Here is a 14,055-nt window from a genome sequence, read left to right on the forward strand (position 1 = left end):
TGCTCACACTTGCTTCTAAGCAGTGATTTGAAAAAACTTTCAGGCCTTTCTCCATCATATATATCTGCAGGTCCCCTCACTCTAGGCTACTCAAATCGTACTGACCAAGATCATGCCAACACTGTCCACACGTTTTGTAGTGCTCCACTTATAACTCCCTCTCTAGATATATCACATGTTCCTGCCATATGTGCTCCTAATCTGTAACTACATCTTAATAATAATAATAATAATAATAATAATAATAATAATAATAGTAATAGTAATAATAGTAATAATAATAATATCTTAGGTTCATAGGTAGGTACTACGCTATCTGACCGAGGGCATTTATAAGCCTAGCCAGAGTGTGTCAGTTTTCGCCGCCCCATTGATTAATTAACTGATCCTCTGTCAAGCAGAGCCAATGAAGTGATCCCAGTGGTGTATTTTCTGTTACCCATCCACTCATCAAGGTTTCTCTTGAAGAGTGTTAGTGAGGGGCTCTGCCTGATGTAATTTGGAATCTTGTTCCAAGGCATGGGGAGTCTCTGTGACAGGAATCTATCCCTCCAGCATGTTCTATTTATTGTTGTGGTGAGGTTTAGCTCACTAGAGCACGTGGCTCACAGTGACTTGGATTTCTTTAGCTGGAGCATGTCAATCAATTCTGAGTTGGACATGGCTTTGTAAGTCAGGCAGAGATCACCTCTGAGTAAGCGATATGCCACTGAGTACAGACGGAGTTTTTTCAGTCAGGCTGCACAGGACATATGTTTGAGACCAGTAATCCTCTTGGTGAGGTACTTTTGTGGTCTTTCCAGCTGTTGGGAGTGTCTTGTGAGGTACATCCAAATGGGGCATTGTACTCTATGATGGGTCTGATGAGCGACGAGTAGAGGTGCACTATAACCTCTTTATTTCTAGATGCAAACCCTTTAGTAATTAGCTGGGCCACATAAGAAGGATTTCCTAAGTACTTTTGCAATATGATTGTCAAAGGAGAGATTGCTATCTATCTGGGTCCCCAGATCTCTTATTACCTCTTCTGTATTAAGGGGGCTGCCACCTATGTGGTAATTCATGAGTGTTTTTTTTTTTTCGCAAACGAGGTGACTATGCATTTTTTGGCATTTAGCTTGAGGCCATGACTTTGATACCAGTTGTCCTTCTCAGTAAGGTCCTTTTGGATGATGTCCATGTCAGCCAGAGAGTCAATTATGGCTCCCAGTTTGCAGTCATCGGTGAACTTGGTTAGCCATAGTCCTCCTGTGTTTGCCTGTACTTCTGAGAAGTATATGCCAAACAGTAGGGGTCCCAGGACTGAGCCTTGCAGGACACCACTTGTGAGTGGTTTAGAGTCGGATCTGAAGCCCACTATTCTTACTGTGTGAGTTCTGTCTGTAAGCGAGTTGGCAACCCATCTCGTGACGTAGGGGTTTATGTTCGGGCTGGTGAGTTTTTCTGTAATACCTGAGTGGGGAATGGTGTTGAAAGCCTTGGCAAGGTCAAGGTAGGCTGTGTCAACCACCTTTCCATCCTCTATGGCCTTGGTGACTGTCTCGAAGAAGTCAACCAGGTTTAGTAGGTATGATCTGCCCTTAACAAAGTCGAACTGGATCGGGTCAAGTGTTTGGAGGTTCCCAATGTCTTTGTTAATGAGTTCCATGATGATGCACTCCATATCCTAGCAGACCAGGCTAGTCAGGCTTATGGGGCGATAATTACCAGGGTCAGTTGTGGCCCCTCCTTTGTGGAGAGGAATAACCATTGCTATGCACCATTCTATGGGCACATAGCCTGGGGAGAGGCTGAGGTTGAACAGCGTGTTTAGGTGGGGGGTTAGTTCGTTCTGCAGTTCGTGCAAGAAGCAGCCTGGGTCACCATCTGGTCCCATTGACGCTGTGTTTTTGGCTTTTGAAAGGGCTGTTTTCACCTATGCATCTGTGATTTTTGGGACACTACACATTTCTGGTATTGTTGTGGTCCCTTTTGGAGGTGAGAGGGGGGTGAAGTTTGCACTGAATCTATCTGCTAGGATGTTGGCAATATCAGTAAGTTCAGTGTATTTTGTGCTATTTTGCACTAGTTCAGTGCATATCTGTGAGTTGCCACTTAGATTCTTAACATAGCTAAAGACGGTTTTGTGGCTATCTTTTGAATCCTTGGCTATTTGTCTTTCGAAGTTAGCCTTGGATGATTTCTTGAGGGACCTCAGTTTCTTACTGATACTGATCAGGGATGTCTTTCCTTCTTGGGATTTGCTTTTTTCTGAACTAGTTTCCTCCTTCTATTGTACAGCCTGTTTATTGCAGGGGTCCACCAAACTGGCTTCCTTCTCTTAGAGGAGTGAGTCTTGGTTTTGCTAGGGATGGCACAATCCATGCATCCTTGTAGGTGCTCATAGAGTGCATTTGTAAAGGTTTCTGCATCTTGGGCAGCGTTATCCTTTAGCATGGGGGCTGTGAAACTTACCACCTCTGTCTTATGTAAGATGAAATTGGCTTTAGAAAAGTTTTTTTACTGTGGTTTCCTTAGTTAGGGGTGGTGGTGGGGTGTGGACATCCAGAGTGATTAGTTTATGGTCTGATCTAACCAGTGACGGGTTGACCTCCAGTGTGGAGCACCTGTCGCCCATGTTGGTGATGACCAGGTCCAATATGTTTTCACCTCTGGTAGGGGAGTTTACCAGCTGATCCAGGGCATTTGAGTTGATGAATTCCAGGAAGTGCTGGGCCTGGGAGTTTGTACTCAAGTAGTTTTCCCAGTGAATGGTAGGGTAATTGAAATCGCCCAATATCAGGGTGTTTGGTAGGACCTTCATGTTTTCAGTGTCTCCAGAAAGGTGGAGTGGTGGTCCTGGGTCATGGAGGGTGATCTGTAGCAGGCCACAATTTGCATTGCAGATTTGCCTGATGTTAGTTGCACATGGATGATCTCAGAGGTATCATGCTGCGCCACTAACCTGGAGGTGTAGGTATCCTTGATGAATATGGATAAACCCCCTCCTTTTGTGTTTCGGTCCATGTTCTGTGGCCGAAACATGTGGTATGAGTTGTAGCCTGGTAGTTCTGGGGTGATCTCTGGATCCTTGAACCAGGTTTCAGTTACTGCACAGATGTCGACGTTCTCCATACTGAGGAGTGCTTCGAGCTTGTGCTTTTTGAGATTTAAACTCCTGGCACTGAGTAGCATAATCCTCACTTCTTTGTTAATTGTGCTGTTTATGGAGGTGGGTTTGACTTATAAAACATTATTAGGTCTTTATTACTTAAGTTCCCTGAAAATGTTTCAAAATTATCTGGTAACTTACTCATTAGTTGTCTGGCAGTTGGTGTAAAGGGTTAAGGCTATGAGATGAAGTTTCTGTGGTACAGAATTGATGCCTTCACTCCTCATTTGCCTATTGTGTGACCTTAAGCAAGTCACTTAAACTGACATTGCTCCTGGGAAAGGCCATAAAAGGTCCAGTGTGTCCAGTGAGCCTACCTGTTTAACATATGGTTACTACTATTAAATTCAGCTTCTCTGCTTATTTCTAAACACTGTCTCATATATCTGTCTCAACCTACAAGCATTACTCAAAATGTAAGAAAATGCTATCATTCTACTTTTCCTCAAAGCAATTAACTCTGTGTCAGCTGAAGATTTTAGGCCTATCTCTAGCCTGTCGCCCATAATTAAATTTCTAGAAAAGATTGTCCACCAGTGGATCAATGATACCCTTTTGAAGTCTCATACAATCAAATATGAGTCAGGAAAGTGATGTACTGTTGAAACATTGACTAAGCTAATACAGTACATTAGCAGCTGAGGTAGATTAGCTGCCCATAGCAACGTGTTGACTTCTAACAGTGTGTCCACTATGTTACTATCAAAACAAATGACATGTAAATAAACTCTCTTCCTCCATAATACTGCACACTATCATTTATTGGTAACATGGCAGAGCAAGACTGCACCAACAATTAAGGCATCTTAGAGTGTGGAATGTCACATCAGAGGACTATCAAAAACACCCACAAGACAGCTAAGTCACAGAAAGGAAAGCTGTACCTTGCTGTTGATGGCTACCTATACTACCAGGAGAAATATGAAAAATAGAAAGATATAGGAGTATTATGTAAACCAAATCCCATAAGATTGCAGAGAGTGCAATGTGACAGTAAGCTGCCATCAAAGGAAGCAGCTCATGATGTCCACCAAGTTCCAGAATGCAAGAAGTGGCGCATTTCAAGTCAGGTGCAGTCTGACACAGTATACGAAGTTAAGTGCTTTTGAAAGCATTTACAAAGAACTGGCTTCTGGGTGAAGTAACTTTTTATATGCCCTTGAAGCATAGCAGCATAAAACTCATACAGAGAGTTTGACAAAATTAGACATCTGACTTCACAACTTTATTAACTGTATAAGAGTTCTTGCAAGTATACTTTTCACCAAAGTCTGGCACCTTTCATGTTAAGATGTATAAGTATCTGAAGCAGGAATAAGTCTCCATGATACTTGCAATCAAGGATAATGGGCACGTACTTCAAAAGGGCAAGCTAGGTTATTGGCTGAAATGTTTCTACTGAAAGGACATTCTGCCCCAGTGGTAATCCACCCATAGTTACAGCAAAAGAAATACCAAATGGAAAATGACATTAAGCTAATAACTATCACTAGGGCTTGTGCAATGTGCTTTATAAGTGTGCTAACCACTTGTCTTTTACCCTTTCCCCAGAGTTTGCAATCACAAGCTTTGAGGAAATCTACCATCATTTCCATAATGAAAACTTCCTCAGTCAAATGTGAAAATGTGTATATGAATCACTTCAGGCAGATGTACTGCAGACAGAAGCAGAGCAAGGACTTACCCTTAATGGTCAGATATTTCATTCTTACAGATGAAGCAAAGATTGCACCTGAGCTTCCTATTTGAGGATATAGTGGTCACAATGTATGAGGCCATAAGCAGTTACCACAAATACAGAAAGATCCTAAAATATTGCACTCCACTTACTTACCTTGCCTTGATAAAAAGGGACGCGTGTCCCTGAACACAACAAAATGAGCAAGATAGGATCACTAACGTCCAGACATGTCACTTTGAGGGGTTGGCATTCTCTCCAAATATTTAAAACTTACTACCAGACAGAACATGCCGGAATATGTTATTCAGAAGAATTTTATTTATTTATTTATTTATTTTATTTTATTTTTATTTTTATTTTACATTTGTTTACCGGAAAAGTCTGACTGAAACAAAGTCTATTTACAGCGGAGGCCTGGGGAGAAAAGCTCCACATCAAACAATATGTACAGTGGCAATTATACAATCAAAAGGATATGTCATACAAGCAGTACTAAATATACAGTGGTTTGTTCCAAGCAAGCTTAATTTACACGTAGTAGACCCTGGATGCCAGTATTTCAGAGAAAGAAAAAAAAAAGAGGAAGAGTATGTGTGAAATCAGTCATGAGTTTTTCCTAAAACAGGTCAAAGAAATTTTTTTAATATAGAATATCTTTTGACTATTTTTGACTATGTATTTCTCACAGCTCTTCAGTTTGGTTTCTGTGTGTGACTATTATAAGCAGTTAAGTATGGTGGGTATGAAAGTGCAAATAAAAATGTTGGATGGCATAGTGATGCAGGGGTAGCATTGTTACCTCACAGCAAGAAGTTCTCTGGTTCAATTCTTGGCTGGAGTGCCTTATGTGCAGAGTCTGCATGCCCTCCCTGCATTCATGTGAGTTTTCTCTGGGTATTCTGGTTTCCTCTCATGTTACAAAGACATGTGTCTGGAGCATTTCTCCCTGAGCCTCCACTGAAAGTTGGCTTTGTTCCAAGTTGGACTTTCCCAGTTAACAAATGTTAAATGAATAAAATATTGCGCAAATGTGCACTATGACATGTAGGACATTTTGACTCTATTGGCTTGTGGAGTTATACTGCAGTGAGTTAATCTGGGTCAGTTATAAATATGCCATATTCATTCAGTTATTATTTTGATGCCACATCAATTAATATATATATATATATATATATATATATATATATATATATATATATATATATATATATTGATTTAAAATGTGTGTTTGACTTGGTAGATCATTCAATTCTTAGTAAATGTTTTCTGTATAGTGCACATTCTCCCTTAAAATGGTTTAAACAGATGCCAACCAGCTAACAATTGAAAATCACGATAACGAATGACATACCATGAAGCAATGACATAGAGGTTTAAATTAATGCAGTATCATAAATTTATTTTGACTGTAAGCTATTTTGTATTTAAAAAGGAGTATAATACTATTAGTACTACAAAGTAGTATTAATAGTATTAAATGGTACGCTTATCGATTGTGAAAATTGTTATGCTAGTGATCAGTTGTATGCCATACACAAAAATTTATGAAATTATTCAAACTAGGAACATTTACCCCCGGATTTACTAATCTGCCGTGCAGGACTAAACTAGTTCTGCACGTAAGCGGCAGTTTAAGAGGAGGATGGCAGCACACCATGCATAATAATGAAGGCATGCTGCCTGAGCTCCAAATCCTACATTGAGCGTGGATGAGTGCAGGGGGTGTGTCTGAGAGCAGAGCTCTCAGAATAAACATGCCCCTGCAAAGTAGAACAGAAGAAAGTGTAAATAAATGAGTGAAACTGCTCATAGGTGTCTGCATATCTCCACCAACCGTCCCCATGTGTTCAACAGCAACAGTACATAGAAATAAAATGAAGAAACCCTTGTATTTATTTTTTTTAAAACCCCGAGTACAGCTAACCATAGGTGCGGGGGTTTGCCCATCGCTTAGCTACGGTTAAAGCAGCTGAAAAGGCTGAAGAGGATAACAAGGAATATATATGCAAATGAAGCAGCACAGCAATAGTGTAGTGGTTAGAGCATCCACCTAATGAGCAGGTATTCCCAGTTCGAGTTCCACTGCAGTACATATCATTTTCCATGTGAAAACTGTATATGAACATATATTTACATCTTTTTGCCGTATAACCTACATAATAATATTTAAATGTGAACTGGAGTACTGCATGAAATCCACATGTGAAGTGTCAGTGTCACAATGAATAAGGCACTAGTAATCAGGTTTAAGCACAAATAAGCAGTAGAAGCATGTCTAAGTGCAACTGCGCGGGGGTAAGCATTGCCTACACAGATTAAGCAAAGTAGAAACTAACTGAGTGTAAGAAACTGTAACCGGAGGTGCTTACCATCGCACAAACCCATGCATACCCACTAACAACTGCTTTAAAGTGCCTTAATCACTCTGGATCCAATGGCCCTTGTTCTGTCTAGCAAAAAAATAAACTGCCTCTGCAAGGCTCAAACTCAGGATCCTGCACACTATAGTCACAGTAGTTAACCACCAAGCCATTATAGCAATAGATATGAATGAGGTATCAGCAAACTAATCCTCACCACAGGAAAATCAAATCAAACATGTGAACTGAATCTGTGTACAGTGTGATGTTGGATAACCTGCCACAGAACATAAATATGTGAACTGGAGTACTGCAGTAAGCATAGATTTGAGGTGTTATTGTAATAAAGTGTAGAAGCCTCCAGGTTCCCATACAGTGTATGTACACATGAATCACGGATACCAGACACATATATAACCTGTAATGAAGAATAAATCATTGCCAAATGGCAAATATACTGTTAATTAACTATTAAGTGATGCTAACTGCATCACAGCTCAAGTTAGCAAGTGTAAGCAATGTGTAGGGGAGCCAATTCAATCTGCCTAGTGGTATACCTCTTTAAGCAGTACCAACCTCATGTAAGCAGGTCTACACATAGCTTAGCCTTTTCAAAACTGGCCAATCACAAGGAAGTGTGGGAAAATGGCCGTATTTAAACTCCACAGGCAGGAATACTACACATAACTGGTTGCAGCTTCCTACTGCAGGCAGAATGGCTGGTATGGGTGAAGGCACTCAATTTAGAGCACAGCGCTGGGGCATCCAGGAGTCAAAAATTATTGTATGGCTCCTGGTACAACACCACGATCAGAGACTACTGCAGGGCCAGTACCAGGGCTCACAGTATAAAACAGAGGCCTGAGACAGTCTCACCCATGACCTCACCAGTACCACAGGTATCCCCCGGACTGATGAACAGGTCAGGCAACACCATGCTGACCTGAAGCGGCAGAGGGGGGATGTACTGGAACAGTGGATCCAGGAGTCTCAGCAGATGCCCAATACCCCAGGACTGAGTAAGTACTCATTCTACTAAGCAGTAAATAATTGCCTAGCTTGTGTATACTATGGATAGGTATGGATAAATATCACTGCATTTCTCTGACAGCTGCAGATGAGTGGGCTGCAAACCAGCAAGCCCATGATGCTAGGCTGCAAAGGCTGTGTCACGAGGCAGGTTAGTAATCAGTCTGCATGCACTGTCATAACAAATAAATATAAGAGCCTTAGAAAGTGTTGTACCAGTAGAAATAAATGTGTAATAGAATGTGAATAAAGGTATAACCCCTGGAGTGCTTCTGTTTACTCTTCGCTCATATGTTGGCGATCTGTTCCATACTATGAATAGTAATGTTGTATCTTAAGCAGTGTCACCCACACCATGGTATGCAGATAAAATGGGCATGAAGTCCTGCATAACAATGTTGGAAGTGCCAAGAGGTCAGTTGTATTGTACAAGTTAGGGAGACTTAGAAAACAGTTGAAAGCTTTACATCAATTCCCTGAGAGCACAGTGTACTGTGATGTTAGCTATAATATTTTGTCACACACAGCAGGGGTTTGAATCCTGGGAGTGCTACTAAGTTGTATGCATAATCATACCCCACAACTGTACAGATTTTGATACAATGTTCAGATAGAAAGCTATATGCATACTTACACCCAACAGTACAAAATTTGCCAGAATGTTCAAAGTGTAAGTTGTATGCATAGTCATACCCCACAACTGTTCCAATCTGTCCAGCATGTCCAGATAAATGGTCCATATCACCAGGTTGGTACCCTTTTCCCCTGAAAATCCAGTGTGATGTTCCAAGAATTGTAGGCAGCTGTCAATGGCATATAACTGATTTTCAAACGTGTACATAGTCAGATAATGTATATGGAAACAAACCTGTCATTCTAGCACCTCACCCAAAGTGTATGACAGCAATTCTCAGCATATGTTACATTAACACCTGCAGCCTGTCATGCCTGTATGTAAGACACAGGTCACGTATATAATAATTTATAAACATACCAGTGTACAATATAAGGCCATTGTGTAGTGTAATAATACATGTAAGGTAAAAACCACTGCAGTGACTAAGAATGTTGTGAAAACTGCAAGGATATCTTAGTTGTTAACTGAACTCTCTCTCTCACTCCTACCATATGTGCGTAATAACCCAATGACACTCCTCAACTGGTATGTGTACACTCCACACTTTTGATGTGACATATGTCCTAATGGTTTATAAATATTCACATTTGTTTCTATGCATGTGCCATGTGAAAATGCACCCATATTGGTGGCCTGTTGCCATCAAAGAAACCTGCATGCTCCTGTAGTGGCCACTGTTGTTCCATAAATGCATGTGTTCTGCTTGCTCTGCAACTGTGTTACATCTGGTGTGTTGGGTTAATGGGAATACCTATGCATGCTGTTATAACTAATCCTAAATGCTGTTGACTGCTACTAACCCATATCTGTCATAAACCTGTGACAACACAGCTCGTATGGGAATGCCGGTCCCAGTGGACCCACCTGTCCCACCTCAACTGGCCATGGCACCGGGCACCAGCACATCTGGGGGCCCAGCCTGGGACCTCCTCCACCGTGGGCCCTTTACCACCTTCGGGTGGAACTGCTGTACGGGATGGGGCTCACCCCCCTTCAAAGTGGGTGCAGAGGGGAACCTGTCACCCATCAACAGGTCCGGGCTGTGGTGCGTAAGGAGCTCGATCTGTAGTATCATGGCTACGCCAGCTTGAGGGCCAACTGGCACTATTAGAGGGTGAGCCTCCCCCTCCTACACAGCCTCCAGCACAGCCACCTTCAGGGCCATGAAGGTGCAGTGATGACTGCCCATGGGTGGAGACCTCAGTCCCACTGTTTCCAGTTGGGGGCTCGTGGGCTTGTGACTTCCAAACACCCCTCTCCATCCAAGGTGGTTACCCCCCACATGTGTCATATACCGGCCCTGTATGCATCTTGTGTGTCTTGTCTGTTAACCTACCCAACCTACCTCCCCAAATATACCTACTATCCCCAACATCCCACTCTTACCTGAAAAAAAAGGGCAATCTGTTCCCACAAAAAAAATCTCGCCCCATACATAGCTGTCCATTTTGCACACGTGTCCACTGGTCACATGTAATCTGGTCTAACTGGCATCACAATTAATATATGTTGTCCTCACCCCGCTCCCAGGGGTTTGAGGGTCCAAATGTACCTGCAAATATAGTGTGTATGCACAGCTGTTGCTGTAGACGAAATGGGCAGCTATGGGCCTTTCCTATACCCTTCCTGCACATGCCTAGCTATTTTCCCTACTGTCATTCCCTCTTTGTGCCCCATTTTTCACCACTGTCCTATCAACCCCTTTTTCTTTTCTTTTAAAGGAATTAGCTTGGGGGTAAGTTGCAGTAAGCAGTGGTAAGCTCGTTTGAGCGGGTTTGCGCGGGGGTAAGCTATGCCTACACAAGTTGAGAAATTCGAAAATAACTGACTGTAAGAAACCATAAGCGGAGGTTGGCAGTGCTTACCATCGTACAAACTCATGCAAACCCGCTTACAACTGCTTAAAAATGCCTTAATCACTCTGTTGCCAATGTCCCTTGTTCTGCCCAGCAACAAAATAAACTGCCTCTCCAAGCTCAAACCCAGGACCCTGCACTCCATACACAAAGTGATTTACCACTAAACCATGGCAGATATACATACCCGAAGTTTTCACAAACATATCATGCAGCACAATCAGTCAACAGTACAGGAAATGTATTATTAACACACCACATAACCTGTTAATGCAAGAAGTCTGGACAAAGCATGCCACACTGTGGGTACAAATAGGGATATATGTCAACTAATGCTTTGCTACACTTAAAAGGTTGCTAGTTACACAGTTATATGTATAAGGACACATATGTAGAAGGAGATGAAGTCTCAAACACAAAAGTATTGCCACTAGTTACTGACTTCAATGCTGCGATCATCCATGACAATTGCCAAGTGAATGAGGAACAGGCTAAAATATGAGCTGAACATGCATGGACATATGGACATATATATATCTGTAAATGTCGACAGACAGCTATATGTAGAGATATATATATTAATGTGTGACTCACAAATAATCATATAACATTAACTGTATATACATACATATGTTTATATGTATATATATATATATATATATATATATATATATATATATATATATATGTGTGTGTGTGTGTGTGTGTGTGTGTGTGTGTGTGTGTGTGTGTGTGTATATATATATATATATATATATATATACAGAGAGAGAGAGAGAGATGTATATATCTATCTATCTATATATATATATATATATATATATGTATAGATATAGCCATATGAGATATATATAGGTACATACACATATACACACACAAAAGGTAGTATCAGTAGCCATACATATGTAGAACTAATGTGGAAGTACTGGGTGCAAAGTATATCCCTCAGCCACAAACCCTTCAACTGGCACCTGTGAAATGTGAATACTGACATTAAACATATACCCACCCACAATTCAAAGGACATGACACAACACACAGGTATGCATACACAGATAACTTTTATTCCTGTACTATGCAATAATGTATGCCAGTACTGACACCACATAAGGTTTGAAATATGTAATTAGTCATGAACACAAGGCCCACACAAAACAGTAGATGCAAGCAATGTGTATATATAACATACTATGCTGTCCAGGCCAAGGCCTTCAATTAGTACAACAGTAGAAACAGGATTCGCCTTCAGGATATGTAACAATCAACAATTACAGATGTAGTTTAGCAGCCTCCAATTACATCATGCAGTCAAGCCCTAGGGGGAAGAGTACCACTTGTGTTAATGTCACAATATCTTGTACATAACATTGCTTAACCTAACATCTCACTATCTCACTGAATGACCCTCGCCTTAGCAGTTATATCCCTGAAAAGGTGCCATAGCCTAGGTTAATGGCATAGGACCCCCCCCCCCCACATAAAAGGCTGTACAAGGGCAAGGAACACTGTGTACCACACTCTTACCTCTAGAATGGAGGGCACATATGTGTTCTCCAGTTGTTGCTCCCATATATATGGACTTGGCCCAACAGTTGGTTTGGGAGTCCATGACATGACTGGGATGATAGCAGTAATGCTAGCTGTAAATAATGATAGGCCATTACCTAACAAACCTTCATGTATCACAGCAGAACAAAGACTGGCATATATGTGGAGGACAGAGGCAGGAACATAGGGCCATATTTGCATTATTGCTGTTACACACCCTGGAAATTGCTGGTGTTAACAGGATTCATTGCAGCATACCCTTATGCAGGGATACGACATTGAAATACAAATGGATGTAGCCATGTACTGATAGCACTCAACAGACAGAATGCCACAGATATATCTGGGACAATACCTGTGTGGTGTACAGACAAAACCTAACAGCCAAACCCCCTGGTATCATACAGATAGGCGTACAGTTGAGAGCTATGCAGACAGACAACATCCCATGAAAAGTACCATGTACACAGAAACCCTGTAAGAACAGCAAGATACATTGCACACAACAACACTACTCAAGCTGTCTGTAGGTCTGGAACCTTACCAAATGTGGATTTTGCCTGTGTCTCCAGGTTCTGCTGTAAGAGGTATTGCTACTGTAACACTGATGTCCACACACAGGAAGGATGTCATCCATACTGTAAAGGTGAAGGGACAATGCCAACAGAAGGCAGCAATTTATAGTACAGGGTTGCCATGACAGTGGTTATCTGAAGTACTACACAGCAGGCTGCATGCAATTAGCAACTGGTGGACACTGGTGCAGAGGCCACCACCTGATTATGTGCAATACCAACAAAAGCATGCTGCTATCTATTCAAACCAGCTCAATCACTCTAATGGAGAGACTCAGAGAGAGAGAGAGAGAGAGAGGAAAAAAAAACCTTCAAGAAAGTTCACAAAGCTCAGTGTTGTGTTACAGCGGAAACAACATAACAGGTATGTGAAACAGATATGCATTTGCTAGCATGTAGTATATGAAATAGAATAATAGGATGTATACTGTGAAAGGATGTATATGTGCCATCAGTACTTGTTCCTGCAATGATGTTGTGCTCAACAACTGCACTAGACAGTAGTGTCAGTCCCTGTGAGCAGTGGGACATACCTGTCAAATGTGCAGACCAGCAGTGAATGGCAAAGATGTGACCCATGATATCTGTGTTCTGTAAATTATTGTGGCCATTGGCTGGTGGGGGTATTAATATTGCCATGATGGACACATGGGTGAGAAGCCACACCACCTGCAGGACAGTCATGTTAAAGTGTAGCATAGCATGCCCAACTACCATAGCAGTATAATATGCTTACCTAAAGTTTGTCACCATATATACCCCCCTAATGTTAGTCTGTGTTCACATGTGACACCTGTCTGTGTTGCAGCAAGGCAGAACAGTTCAGCTGTAAAGTAAAGAGGATACACGAGTGTGGTCCAGATGTTAGTATGCACCCCACATACAGATACATATATGTGTGATACATATTCACAGCTGTGTATGTGTACAGAACCTCAGAGAGTTATACATTCATATAGGTATATATACAACACAAAATGATATCTACACATATATGCACATATGTATACATACATATATATGTATACAGATATATATATATATATATATATATATATATATATATATATATATATATATATGTGTGTGTGTGTGTGTGTGTGTGTGTGTGTGTGTGTGTGTGTATGTCTACACACACACACACACACACACACATATATATATATATATATATATATATATATATATATATATATATATAGATATATATATATA

The sequence above is a fragment of the Protopterus annectens genome, chromosome 3.part0 (assembly GCF_019279795.1).
Source record: "Protopterus annectens isolate FY-2018-M chromosome 3.part0, PAN1.0, whole genome shotgun sequence".
Classification (NCBI taxonomy): domain Eukaryota; kingdom Metazoa; phylum Chordata; order Ceratodontiformes; family Protopteridae; genus Protopterus; species Protopterus annectens.